Consider the following 9891-nt stretch of genomic DNA (forward strand, 5'->3'; position numbering starts at 1 on the left):
GATATTAATCTTAGACTTTATTCTCATGGAAGCGATTAGGGGCCTGAATCAGAGAAAAGAAGAAAACCAAAAGAGGAAATAGAAGGGATAAATTTGTCTGTCTCCCAGCTTTTCTTCTGTTAGTCTACAGAGTTAACTACAATAAATAGCAGCACCAGAAAATGGTCCCCGCTGTAGTTAAAAGTCACTATAAGTCACACTCCCACTTATAGAATAGCTGGTGGGGTAGGACTAAAAAGTCTCCTGGCTATTCTTGTTTTTTCCCTCAAATCTGTCATTTCCCAGAAGGGTGGTAAAGGTAATATTTTAGTATTTAATGTAAAACATATACAAGTAGTGCTTCATCTGCCTCTACCATGTTCCTAGAAGTATATTTAGAATTTTAAGCTCTTCCAACTATTTTACGTTTTGCCAAAGTTTAGTCATTGAGGGAGTTGTGTTTAAACATCTGTTGACTGCAGATGTTAAGCAGTGTGAAATATTCTTTTAAGATGCCAAAATGCAATTAAAATCATAATATTTTTCTTCGTAATACATCATGCTACATCAGTGGAAATTCAGAAAGATATATCTCAATGAACAATGAAAGGCAATAATTCTCTAAGCATATCAGCTGGGAGTCATGGCAGGAGAGAATTAACTAAGTTATGTTAAATCATCACTGCCAGTTTCCCCAGCTCTTTAAGAGAGCTCTTTTTTTTCAAACTATACAATAGCCAAGTATAGTGAATTGGAAGGAAGGACCTCTTTTTGGCTCAAAGGATGAAGGTAACTGGGTAACAAACTCTTTCCTTACTTTGGCTGTGCCATAGAACCACAAGATGTCAGAGTTTAAAAAATACTGAAATGCCAACTCTTCTCTCAAATACCAGCATGGAGGTGTCTGATTTACACCTGGGTGCAGGATTCAGAAAAAGGTATGTGGAACATGGAATGGACATGCCTCAACCTGGTTGATGAGCTCCACCCCTAATAGTGGAAGAAATACACCTATAGCAGGAGCAGAGAGGATTTTTCTCCTGTACTTTCCAGGACCTGAAGCTGCCTTGCTGTGGCTGCTACATTAGGAAACAGGAACAAAACTGAGCTTTCAGAAGATAGAGGAGAACTATTTCATTAGCACGAATTAGGCAGTATCAAGAGGCTTTACAGTTTAGTTTGCTCTCCTTTCTGCCTGAAATTCTATGGTTACAGATTTTCTTTAGGATTACAACCTTGAAAGCTCAATGACAACCCTGATTAGAACAATAAATCCATTAGTAGTCAATGGCTCTCTTTAACTTTTTTTACATTCCTATTTTTGTCTAATTTTGTCTACTTTCTAAAAATGTGTTTCATTGTAACTGTTCAAACATCTTAATGCTCTGGCTAAATCAGGCCAAAAGTCAGTCAAATATCTGTTTGTTCAAAAGCAACCAGTGAATTTCATCACATTAGGTCACCTAGTATTTCTTTTAGTCATCGTAGTTCAAAAATATTGATTGAGCATCTATTATATTTCAAACCCTATACTAGGTCCTGGGGCAACGGTGGTGAAAATCCATAATCTCTGTTTCCAGCGCCTGTCAGTCTGAGACCCAGGCACATAACCAAACAATCATAATGCAGTGTGATGAGTGGTAATGGATGTATATGCAGGGTTCTTTCGAGCAAAAAGCCATAACCAACCTCTTCTTGACAGTGTATTGATGCCTATGTACTTAAGTTTCCAAGTACACTGAAAAAGTGTCATGAGGAGATGCTATATTAGTAGGTAGTATTTTTTAGAGATTAACGATATGTCTACTCCTGTTCTAGATGTTTGCATCTGAGGGTGGATGTTGGGGAATAGGAGCACTGAAGTTGGATAGGAAGAAAATACCATCCCAGCCATCAGAGAGTTTACAATTTCATTGGGGAACATAAGATGGAAATTTAGGAAAATACTATAACTCAGGACAACCTACAAATTTATAAAGTACAATATAAAATTGTAGGATACATAATAAATGACATAAGTGTTGAGAAAAGGAAAAGAGTTATTGTTGGGTGATTGACTCAGGTTCCCACAAAAGGCATGTTCAGGACCCAATCCTTGGGTGTGAACCCATTTGTAAATAGGGCCTTTAAAGATGTTACCAGTAAATGTGTTCCCAAACTGAATGAGGGTGGGTCTTAATAAAATATGGCTGAAGTCCATATAAGTAAAATAAATCAGACACAGAGAGGAAGCCACAAGAAGCTGGCAGAAGCTGGCCATCAACAGCTATGTGATGGAAAAGTCAAGAAACCCGAAAGATTGCCAGCCAGCCAGAGTATACTGATCCTAGGAAGAAGAAAGCCTTCTAGCCTTTGAAACCATGAACCAATATATTCTTATTGTTAAGTCAATCCATTGTGTGGTATTTTGTTTTAGCAGCTAGGAAATTAAGACAGCAATGTAGGGTGGAATAGCCTCTGAAAGGTTCTCCCAGAGGAGACAGGAATGAGTGAGGCATGGAAGGACTGGTCCCATTTATATTGGTGAATGGGAGGCATCCAAGCAATCTAAGCAGTGGAGGTGACAGAGACAACTGTCCAGAGCTGGTAATGAGGGTAACGTTTTCGTTGTTGATATGTGGGTATCACAGGGGTGGAGGCAGGGGACTGTACAATAAAGGATATGAAGTCAGGTTTTGTGCAGTGTCTTTTACTCTCTCATTTTTGAAGGCTTCATATTACAGATACAGGAGTTCACATATTCCTGCCACCTTGAAGCTTATGATCTAGTCCTAAAAAGAGAATAATTTTATCAGATGACTCTGAGCCTCAGTGCATTGGGGTCCCTGTCCTTTTTATTTCATCCTTCAAACACTGCCCGATGAAATTCTCTGATCAGTTCAGTCAAAATAATTTATAATGACAATGATAAAACAGCTAACATTATTAAGTACCTCCTAGACCATGGTACTATATGAAGCATTACATATACATTATTCATAATTAAAATAGTTAACATCTTTTCAATGTACCAGATACCATGTTATGTTTTTCACAGAGATTACAAAATGTAATCCTTACAACCAGCTTTAGGAGTAGGTATTGCTTTTATTCCCATAGTTTATATGAGAAAACTGAGGATCGGCAGGGTTAAACGATTTCCCCAAAGTCTCCCTTAATTTTTGGGGCAGAAAGAGAATGCTTAGAGAATGGGATGACCTACATATGTGTCCCTTACGTGGTTCCTGATTTGAACAAATTTTAAGTGGACGTTCTGAGATAAGCAGAGAAATTATAACATAGGCTGGTTATTGGAGGATACCAAGGGAATAATTGTATTGGGTGTGATAATGGTACTGAGATTGTGGAAGAAAATGCCAATATTTTTTGGAGGTAAGTCCGAATATGTTAGGGAAAATAACACACACACACACACACACAATCTGGGATCTGCTTAAAAATACTTTAGCAATAACCAGAATAACAATAAAAAAAAGGATAGATGGTGTAAGCATGGCAAAAGCCTGTACACTGTTGACGCTGGGTGATGGGTACATGGAGCATCATCATTATATTGACCTCTCAAGTTTATGTGTTTGAAATTTTTTAAAGAAAAGTGATTTTTAAAAGTGCATGGCTTATGCAATCAACAAGGGTAGAAATGGATTCTCCCGTACCTCTAAACCTAGTCATTTGCATGTGGTAGGTGCTCAATAAGTGCATAGAGAGTAATTGGAATCGGAACGTGGAAACCAGTCACAGCATGAGGAGAAATGCCTTTGTACTTCTGAACGGGAAATAACCATGTGGGCTCCAGGCAGGTAACCACTCTTGTCTTTGAGAATGCTCACACTGCATGATGCTCTTTTTTTTTTTAATAAAATCTTTTCTTTTGCCATCAACATTTCCCTTGATATTAATTTTCATCAAAGTTCACATAGATAAAGTTTTAAATGTGAGGGACAAGGGCTTTTGCTGGGTTAAGACTGGCCTTGGTCTTGGGGGGCTTTGAATACAGGTCTTGTATCTGAAAGGAGCAAGCTTCTGAAACATGGGCATGATAAAAATCAGTGCTTTAAGGAGATCAATTTTCAGTTCCTCTGCCTAACGTACCTCCAAATTTACCTTTCCCCCAAGGCATTTCTCATGGTTCTAAGGTAGAGACACCCTTAAATTCTGACTACAGAGGAGTGGGGCTCCAGCAGGCAGAAAGATACAGCCTGATCTAATCTAGCACTTTGAACATGAACAGGCTATTTTTCCATATCAAACCTACAGGGAATAACACAAATGATGTCAAGAAATAGTCTTCCGGAATCTGATTTATGAGATCAAATATGAAATTATGGATACTTTCCCAAGGGGAAATAAGACTGAAAGCTCCTGCACAGAGCCTGTTTATAGTAAGCTATTGTGCCTCAATTCCAGAAGCTGGTGACTGAACTCCCAGAAATGAACTGGTGCTGATTCCCATGAATGAAATGACTATGAATCATTTCATTCTTGAAAATTAAACAAAGATGTGACTTAAAAGGCGATGAGTTAGGTGGATGTGCAATAATTCTACGAACACTCAGCCATAATACAGTCTCATATTTTTGGTATGATTTGGAATCCTTTAAACATCCCTGCATCTCAGCCATATGAGAGAGAAGAAACTGAGTATATCTGTTTAAACAGCTTAATGAATTATTTTTTGGGAAGTCTATCTTTCAGTGTTTCAGAGGAGGTAACAAGTAATATTTAGAGCACTGTATGTCCCATGTAGCCAGCACATCCTATTAGAAACAAGTTCCTGCTCTTGAATATTTCCCCACACCTAAATAAGAAACAAGGAGAGGACCAGAATTAACAATCACTTCTTGACTCTTCTTTAACAAATCCAGAAGCCCATTCATCCATCACTTTGAGTATGCAAAGTTAGGCTTTCCAATATGGTAGCCACTAGCCATGTGTGACTATATAAATTTAAATTAATTTACTTTAAATAAAGTTAAAAATTCACTTTCTCAGTGGCATTTGCCACATTTCAAGTGCTTAATAACCATATGTGGCTGGTGCTACTGTCTCGGGCAACCCAGATTTATAACATTTCCATTGGAACAGAGAGAGCATGTGTGTTGACATAGTTTCTACTTTCCTATTTTTTGAAGTTAGAAGACAGTCTTTTGTTCTATAGCCTTAGAGAAAAATGCCCTAGGGTGAATAAGAAATATCTACTGGCATCATCTCACCTAGACAGAACACTAGAACTGTGCCTATCGTTATGCCTGTACCTGGCCCCAGGACTGGCAATTATCAAAGGGAGGAAGAGCCCACGAAGGCCAGGTGATAGATGTAAAGGCAAGCCAATGAGATAATGAACCCATGCCTTGGGAGTCAGAGTGACCTGGAGCCGAGTTTTTCTTTTCCATTCACTAAGGAGCCTGAAGGAAACAAGAGTTAACAAGAACTGGAGATGGACAAAACAAGTGGAGGAAGGTGCATTGCTCTGTCCATCCTGGAGACTGGCACAGAGTACCTGGGACTGGAGCTCACAGAAGAAGGGCTAAACCTTGAGGGAACCAAGAAGACTGAGGAGCAATGTCAGCCTAGTGGCTGGGCTGGGCTCTCCCACTCAGAAGAGGAGGAACCCACAGCCTTTCATCAGACAAGAAATTTCTGCAAAACACATACCGTCTTGTTTAAGAGGATCCTTTTCGGCCTGTTGTATATCATATATGCTGCCTATTTCCTGGTAGCTTGCTTTTTGAATTTCCAGGGGGCATTGGCCTTGTTCATTCTCACCTGTTTGATACTCTTTGTCCTGGCTCATCACTTACTGAATAGGTTATTTAGTAAAATAATAATAATAATAATAACATGTCTGAAATCCTTTGAAAACGTCTACCTGAAGCTTTGGATGAATGAGTGCCCAGAGTTCCTGCCTTGGTTGGCCTTATCCTAATGGCTGGTTCAGTTCTAGACACAGCCAAAAGGGCAGAGGAAGTGATCTCCTTCACAGAAACCTGCATGTTCACATCATTCTCTTTGCCTGCTCCAAATATCACCATTTAGTATCCTGGAGGGCAATGTTTTGGGGCCTAGGTCTTCAGTTTATCTTTGGGTTCTTGGTTATCAGAACCCATCCTGGATTAACTGCATTTCAATGACCGGGAAACCAGGTTCAGATTTTCCTGGACTATACTGTAGCTGGATCTATTTTTATTTTGGGGATTATGTTAGTCAAGAATGTCTTTGTTATTCAACCTTAGCAATCAGCCTTTTTGTTGGATGAACAATATCTATTCTTTACTACCTGGGCCTTGTGCAGTGAGCAGTCTAGAAGATCACCTGGCTTTGCAAGTCACCACGGGCACCGCAGCCACAGAGACCGTGACTGTAACGGGAAACATCTCTGTGGGTATGACAGAGGCTCCTCTGCTCATCCATCCATACCTTGCAGACATGACCCTCTGAATTGCACATAGTAATGACTGGCATGTTTGCCACCATTTCAGGCACAGTGTTGTGAGTGTTCATATCCTTTTGGATTGTCCCAGGAGCCTTTATTTCTGCTTTGGTAATGGCTGCCCCTTGATCTCTTGCCTTCCCAAAGCTGGTATATACAGAAATGGAAAAGTCTAAGTTCAAGAGTGAGAAGGGTGTCAAACTGCCCTGTGGGAAGGAGAATAATCTCCTGGAAGCTACCAGCAATGGAGCCACAGATGCCATGGGTCTTGTGACTAATGTAGCTGCCAATCTGATTGCCTTTTTGGCTATACTGGCCTTCACCTCTGCTGGCTAAGGGAACTGATAGACATGCAGGGGCTCAATTTCCAGGTCATCTGATCCTATATGCTAAGGTCCATGGTCTTTATGATGGGTGTGAAAGGGGCAGATTGTCCAATAGTGCCTGAAATAGTGGGGATCAAGTACTTTATAAATTATTTTGTGGCCTACCAGCAACTGTCTGAATACAAGCACATTGTCTCTCTGGAGTGGAAGAGTGGTTCAGGGGTAAGAGACAGTGGATTTCTCAGAGAGCTGACATCATTACTACATTTTCACTCTGTGGGTTTGCCAATCTTAGTTACCTAGGAATCACACTGGGAGGCTTGAAATCAATGGTACCCCACCAGAAGAGTGGATTCTCTAAGACTGTGGTCAGCATTCTCTTCTCAGGGATCTGGGGGTCCTTTATCAGTGCTTGTAGGGCAGGATTCCTCTTTGTCATGAGGGGAGAAGAAGTTGACTGTCTTTCCCACCTAAACACAGATTTCACCAATAGCAACTACAGTATCTATTTGTACTACAATGGGCTCTTTCACAGCACTTCTGTGAATGGTACCAGCCTTACTCCTTTTCCTCATCTCTGGGAAGACAGAGTTCAGTGCAAAGACCCTGGTTAACTGCTGCAAATTCTACAGCCATTCCATCTGTGCCTAACCTGGTCCATTTCCATAACAGTGCTGATTCTGACAGCTTTTTGATGGCAATCACATTTATGTACTCAGAGTTCCCACTCTACATTTAACTCACCAAGTTCTTTAACAGTAAATATGAAAGTATCATTTTGGCTCACTATATCCCAATAATGAAAACTAGTATTTGTCTTTTCAGTAATTGACAAAATCAAATAGGAAATTCTCCACGGGCTTTGCCTGAGCTGAAATCTGAAATAATAAATATTACCACATGTAATGGTTAGGCTAATGTGTCAACTCAGCCAGGTAATGGTGCCCAGTTGTTTGGTCAAGTAAGCAATGGGCTAACTATAACACAAGGGCATTTCATGGACTTTAGTCATCAGTGAGTTGATTGTTCAGGTGGCCCCTTACATCTACAGTCAGCTGAGGAGATTGTCATCAGCAATGAGTGACATCACATCCAATCAGCTGGAGGCCTTAAAAGGAGAAATGATTTCAGCAGTCAAGGAGAGAATCCCTATCTCTACTTCAGGTAGCCAGCATCTCCTGGGGAATTCAACAAGGACTGTCATCTGCGTTTCTGGCTTGCACTGCCCTACAGAATTAATGCATCCCCATGGTCATGTGAAACAAATTTATAAATCTCATACTATTTATAGATATCTCCTGTCTATTCTGTTTCCTAATATATCACATCAAAATATATATATATGTGTATATATACACATATATATAATTAGTTTCTCTAAAATTCATTCTGAAACTGCTCTACCACCAGTTATTTTGACTAAATAGATCTTGAAATATTCAGAAAATAATGGCAAAATTGAAAGAATTTTGAAGTCTACTTGGATGGCTAGTTGGACTTTTGTTATTTGATTAAAAATAGCATTTCATTAGATCTAGTTCAAAACTAAAGAGTTTGGTAAATAAAGCAAATCAACAAAAAACAAGAATCAACCTACTGATCAGAAAAGTTGAGACATGAGAAAGATGAGCTCATGTTAATACTTATAATCTTTTACCTTATGTGTTGCCCTTAAGGAAAAACAACATGAAAGAGGAAATGAAGTAGCAAATGGGAGTCACTTATTAGGTGGGTAAAATGATCAAGGACAGAAGAAAGGGGCCCAGATGGACTGAAAATGAAGTTACTTTCAAACTCTAGAGTTGGTAGTTTATGTCTCTTTCCTGGAACACTTCTAAATCTAATGAAATAATTTGGGTGCACTGTTTAATCCAAAGATAAACTGATGTTAGATTAAGCCATGCCTAGCTAGCAAGAGAACATTAGTGTGGGGGGGAAAGCACTACTGCGGGAAAAAATATCCATCATTATTTATTCAACAAAGAATGGAGTTCCCACTGGTACCAGTCACTATGCTAGTCACTTAGAATGGCTTAGGAGAAATAGGCATTAAAGAGATGCCCAAATGAATGATTAATTACAACAGAAATAAAAAAAGGAAAAGTAAAGGACCCAGTAAAAACATACAACACAAGGCCAGAGAAGGTTTTCTTAAAAAAGTGACATTTGAGGGGAGACCTGAAGGATGAGTAAGATTCATCCACATGAAGAGGTGGGGAAAGAGCTTCTGGGTAGAGGATATGTGTATGGAGTCCATAAAGCAGAAAACAGGAGTGAGCATTTTAGAAATGAAAGAAGGCCACTGTGGTGGGAACATGGCAAGCCAGAGGAAGGAGGAGGGTGTAAGTCGAGGCTAGGGAAGTAGGTGGGCACCTGGGAATGAAGGGGCTTATAGACCATGATCGATGAGTAAACTAATGAACAAAATATGTACTCAAGTAAATATTACCATTATTTGTGTTTTGCTGAAAAGTTATAATTCACAGAAATAGGCATAAGCATGCAGAAGTATAGCGTAAAGAATATTACTTAGTTATCAGAACCATGAAAAGTTATTTCCGGATGTAAGGAAACCATGTTTTCAAAGTTGTAGAAGTAAGAAAGAACATGTTTTCTGGAAAGAGCAAGGGGAAGAGCAAGAAAAAAAGTCAAATAGTAGACTAGGCCAGATTGTTTAAGTTTTTAAATGACAGGATAATGTGGATGAACCTTATCTATGATGTGGAAATGAACCATTGAAGATTTTCAGTGGGACAGGGGCAACATTATTGGAGTTGCATATTAGAGATTGTGGCTAAAAGCAAGTTATGCTAAAAATCTTTAATGGAGAAAAGTATTCAGGAGATAAGTTGGAAAAAGCTGTTACAACAATGAAATAAGGAAGGGCTAAGTGTGTATGAGGAGAGGGGTGGGACTTAGGAGATTCTGGCTCTGTTGAAGATCTAAACGCCAGTGGGAATGGGATAGAGATTTGTTAGTGGTCACTCCAGCCTCTATTTCCTCTTCTCCCACCAACAGCATCCAAATATTCCTCTGGAAAACTCCCACCCAGCTTCAAGGTATTCCAGTCCCTGGCTTTAGTTATTGGTTGGGGATAGGAGTGTGACCTTATTTGGGCCAATAAGAAACAAGGAAATATGTGCTCGTGCTTCTCTT

The 9891-nt window shown here is 39.5% G+C and overlaps 1 pseudogene; it reads left to right on the plus strand.

Annotated features, from left to right (window-relative positions):
• Window positions 1–5416: 5416 nt before the first annotated feature.
• Window positions 5417–7386, plus strand: LOC101428995 (sodium/nucleoside cotransporter 2 pseudogene; annotated as a pseudogene).
• Window positions 7387–9891: the final 2505 nt, after the last annotated feature.

Source organism: Dasypus novemcinctus, chromosome 10 (genome assembly GCF_030445035.2).
Source record: "Dasypus novemcinctus isolate mDasNov1 chromosome 10, mDasNov1.1.hap2, whole genome shotgun sequence".
NCBI lineage: Eukaryota > Metazoa > Chordata > Mammalia > Cingulata > Dasypodidae > Dasypus > Dasypus novemcinctus.